This window comes from Pteropus medius, unplaced genomic scaffold (genome assembly GCF_902729225.1).
Source record: "Pteropus medius unplaced genomic scaffold, Ma_sr-lr_union100, whole genome shotgun sequence".
In the NCBI taxonomy this organism is placed as follows: domain Eukaryota; kingdom Metazoa; phylum Chordata; class Mammalia; order Chiroptera; family Pteropodidae; genus Pteropus; species Pteropus medius.
This window is the reverse complement of record NW_024347862.1, coordinates 5,161,204-5,166,440: the sequence shown is the minus strand read 5'-3', so window position 1 is coordinate 5,166,440 and position 5,237 is coordinate 5,161,204.

Genomic DNA, 5,237 nt, shown 5'->3' with positions numbered 1-5,237 from the left:
TGTTTCCTCTCCTGATGGTATCTGCTATTTTTTGAATTTCTCTTTCATTATTTTTCATTCTTCAGTTTCTCTCTTCTTCCTTCTGATTTATTTCTAGATTTCTGTCTTCGATATCACTGATCCTTTCCTCCATTTGGTCGACTCTATTTCCCAAGCTTGCTATTTCATTTTTCAACTCTTGCAGTGTGTTCTTCATCTCCAGAAGTTCTCTTTGGTTCCTTTTGATAGTTTCAATCTCCTTGTTCTGCTCATCTAGTTGTTTTTTCCAATTCCTGAAAATGCCGATTGAGTTGTTTTAGATCTCATTGCATATTTTCAGAAGTACCATCCTTAATTCTCTGTCATTTAAGTCACGTATTTCTATGTCAGTAAGCTTATTTTTGGGAGATTTTTCTCTTTCTTCCTGAGATGCTTTGTCATCTTGGTTGTTCATGGTATTTAATGGACAATTTCTCCACCTGGGCATGAATGGAAGTGTATTCTGTTGTTTTTCTGGAAAGAAGATTTATGATATAAAAGTCTCTCTTTAGCTTGCTTCAAAAGAGGCATTTTTCTTTTGGATTCCAGTAGATGATGTCTAAGCCTCTTGGATCTCTGCTTTATATAAAGCCTAAATGTCTTTTTTTTAATTTTCTTGTAGATATTTAATCACATTTGCTACTCTCATTTTCAGTCCCTGTCAAAATTAGTAACAGTTTCATTAGTGTTTGCTCAGATTCCCCTGGGGCTCCGTGATGATCGGTCTCAGAAGGTATGGGGGTATGATCCTTCTTGGTTGGGAGTCAGAGGCTGCAGCTCAGTCTTGGTTTTGCAACCAGGGCAGGTAAAAATCAACTGTTGTTTCTATGCGGTTCCATTCCACTTTTCTGCTTTCTGCTCTGATGACTATGCCCTGCTGCCAGCTGGGTAGGAGTCTCCGAGACTTCCAGGTAGAGCTCTTCAGGGAAGTTACTGCACCTTCTTTCCTCCCCCTCCTCTTGCAAGGAGCTCCAGAGGCTGCAAGAGGTAGCTTCAGTCTCACAGCTTTTGCTCAGATTTTCCTGGGGCTCCACGGTGTTCGGTCTCAGAGGGTATGGGCAGAGGGGCCCACTGGGTTGGAGGTTGGGGACTGCAGCTCAGCTTCGGTTTTGAAACCGGGGCCAGTAAAAATCAACTGTTGTTTCTCTGCTGTCCCGTCCTGCTTCTCTGCTTTTTGCCCTCATGACTGGGCTCTGCTGCCAGCTGCAAAGAAGTTCCAGAACTTCCAGGCAGGCTGATCAGGGAAGTCGCCATACCTTCTCCCCCTGCCCCCACCTCTTCCTGCAAGGAGCTCCAGCAGCTGTGAGAAGCAGCTTTTTTATTTCTACCAGTCCACCACCTGACACCCGAAGTTCTGACCTGTTATAGTTCTCATGCACAGATCCCATGCTGAGATGTGCTGGTGTGCAGTTTGGGTGTTTTTTGCTGAGTTTTAGATGTTCAGCTTATTTTTGTTTCAAGAGGAGAGATCTGAGAATGTCTCTCATTCTGCCATGTTTCCCTGCCTATCTCTATTTTTACTTTTTAAAGCGTAGTTGGCATACAACATTATGTTAGTTTCAGATACACCACATAGTGATTAGACATTTATATAACTTATGAAGTGATCACACTGATAAATCCAGTATGCATCTGTCATCATACATAGTTATTATAATGCTGATGGCTATATTCCTCATACTATACTCTACATCCCCATGACTATTTTGTAACTAACAATTTTTACCTCTTGATTTCCTCCTCCTTCACCAATTGCCCCACCTCCTAATCTGGCAATCGTCAAAATGCTCTCTATATCAATAAGCTTATTAGTATTATTATAAACATGTTTGTTTATCATGTTTTCTAGATTCTACATATAAATGAAATTATATGACATTTGTTTTTCTCTGTCTTACTCGACTCAGCGCAATACCCTCTAGGTCCATCCATGTTGTTGCAGATGGTAAGATTTCATTCCTTTTTATGGTTGAGTAATATTACTGTGTGTGTGTGTGTGTGTGTGTGCGCGCGCGTATGTGTGTGTGTGTTTCCACTTATGGATGCTCAGGTTGCCTCCATATCTTGGCTATTTTAAATAAAGCTGCAATAAACATATAAGTTAACATGTCCTTACAAAATAATGTTTTGAGTTTCTTTGGATAAAAAACATGGAAGTGGGATCACTGGATCCTTCCTTGTCTCTTGTTATAGCCTTTTTCTTTTAAGTCTATTTTGTCTGATATAAGTATTGCTGCACCAGTATTTTTTCTATTTTCATAAAATATTTTTGTTTCTATTTTCATGAAATATTTTTCCATCCCTTTACTTTCAGTCTGTATGTGTCTTTCAATCTGAAGTGAGTCTCTTGTAGGCAGCATATGTAAGGTTTTTGTTTTCTTATCTATTCCACTACCCTATGTCTTTAGATTGGCACATTTAATCCATTTACATTTAAACTAATCATCGCTAGATATGTAGTTATTGCCATTTTATTATTCACATTTTTCATCTTTTTTCTTCTTCTTCTTAAAGAAAGCCCTTAATATTTCTTGAAATACTGGTTTGGTGTTGGTGTTTAGCTTTTTCGTGTCTGGGAAGATCTTTACCTGTCCTTTGATTCTAAATGATAGGTGTGCTTGGTAGAATAGTCTTGGTTGTAGATCCTTGGTTTTCATCACTTTGACTATTTCATGCCAATCCTTTCTGGCCTGAAAAATTTCTGTTGAAAAATTGGCTGACATATGGGAGCTCCCTTGTGATTAACTATTTTTTTTTTCTCTTGCTGCTTTGAAGATTCTCTGTTTGTCTTTAATCTTTGTCATTTTAATAGAATGTGTCTTGGTATGAACTTCTTTGAGTTCATTTTATTTAAGATTCAGTACTTCCTGGGCTTGAATGTCTATTTTCTTCATCAAGTTAGGGGAGTTTGCTGTCATTATTTCTTCAAACAAGTTTTCAGTTCCTTGTTCTTTCACTTCTCCTTCTGGTATCATCATGATGCTATGTTGGTCTGTTTGGTGTTGTCCCAGAGCCCTCTTAACCTATGCTCATTTATTTTTTTTTTTTCCTTTTGCTTCTCTGATTGGATATTTTCTGCAACTTTATTTTAAAATTCCTAATTTGATTCTCTTTTTCATCTAATCTACCCTTGATTCCCTCTAATGTATTCTTTATTTCAGTAGTTGCATTTTTTCATTTTTGACTGTTATTTTGTTGTTTCTTACCTCCATTATTATGCTTCCTATTTCTTTGTTGACGTTTTCACTGAGATCAGTGAGCATCCTTATAACCAGTGTTTTGAATTCTGTATCTGGTAGATTGCTTGTCTCCATTTTGCTTAGTTCTTTTTCTGAAGCTTTGTTTGGTTCTTTCATTTGGGACATGTTTCTTTGTCTCCCCATTTTGGCTGCCTCCTCATGTTTGTTTTTATGTATTAGGTAGAGCTGCTATGTTGCCTGGTCTTAGTAGAGCGGCCTTCTATAGTAGATAGCCTGTGGAGCCCAGTGCCTCCCTGGTCACTTTAGCCTGGTGTTCCATGTGTGTGTCCCTGTATGAATTATGTGTGGTTTCCTGCTGTAGCTGAGCCTAGATTGCTGTTTGCACATGAATGGGAAAGATTGGCCCTCAGGCTGATTGGTTGTGAGGACTGGCCATTGACTACAGTGGAAGAGCTGTTGTGCAGGAGCTGACTCTATGGAGCAGGATTCGCTTTAGCAGGGCTCTAGTGTCTACGGAGTCTGTCATTTGGGTGTGTCACTTGTGGAGGTGGCTAAGATGGAAACCAAGGCTGACCGCTATTAGTGCTGAGCTTGAGGCTGCTTAGCAAGAGGTATGGTACAAGCCAAAGCTAGATGCTACATGTTTGAGGTTTGTGAATCTTTGAGATATTTTAGGAAATTCCATAGTATGAGCCATATGAGTTGTTTGTATGGAAAAGTCACTGGAAGTAGTTTGGATGGGCCCGCAAGTTGGGAGGGGCAGGATCTCAGGGAATTACCAGGGCAGGGCAACCAGTGTTAGTCAGGTTGATGGAGACTCAGATATGGCGACAGCCTGCATCTGTACACTAGGAGGATATAGTGCTCAACAAAGAAACAATGAATTCTGCCAGCATTTCTGTCTGGGAAAAAGCTGCCCCTCCAGTCTTCACCCTGAAGCAAGACAATTTAGTTCTTCTCTATGTCCCTGGCTCCTTTTGAGCTGCCGCTAAAGTGCTGGAGCTCTGAGTGAGTAAGTCTATGTGAAAGCCATTTAAGAGTAGCACCTGGGACTCCAGCAGCCCTCTGTCTCACTCAGCCATGATCTTTATTGGTTTTACAGCCAGAAGTTGTGAGGACTTCTCTTCCAGGCACTTCAACACTGGGATGGAGAGACCAGTGTGTGGCCAGGACCCCTTACTCCTCCAAGAGGAACCTCCACAACCCAGATATTCCTTCCAATTCTCAACCACCACACATGGGTGTGGGACCAGCTCGTTTTGTGTCTCTGTCCCTCCTCCTAGTCTGGAAGTGGCCTCTTTTGTATATTCTTAGTTATAGGACTTCTGTTCAGCTAGACTTCAGGTGATTTTCATCGATGGTTGTTCTGTAGGTCAGTTGTAATTTTGATGTGGTCATGAGAGGAGGCCAGCACAGGATTTAGGTACTCTGTAGACTTTTCTGGAACTCAAAATAACACAGCTTTTGAATATATCTTCTGGAACTAGTCATAGATCTTTGAGACTAGGCATAAGGCTAGGCATATATTTTTAAGATTTAACACCAAAAGAACAATCTGTAAAAGAAAAATTTTATAAATTTAACTACATGAAAATTAAATGTTTGTGTCTGTCAAAGACCTTGCCAAAAGGATAAAAAAGACAAGCTACAGACAGGAAGAAAATATGTGCAACTATATATCTGACAAAGAAGTAGCTTCAAAAATGTATGAAGAACTCTCAAAAGTCAACAGTAAAAAAAAAAAAACTTAATTAGAAAATGAGAAAAAGACTTGAAAGACATTTCAATATAGAAGACATGCAGGTGGCAACTAAGCACATGAAAAGATATTCAACATCATTGGGGAAACACTATTAAAACCACAATAAAATATTACTACAAATCTATCACAATGTCTAACATTTTTAAAAAATGGCAACACCAAGTACTAATGATGATGCAGAAAAACTGGATTACTCATAAATTTCTGCTGAGAATGTAAAACATTACAATCACTCTGGATTAATAGTTCCTTATAAA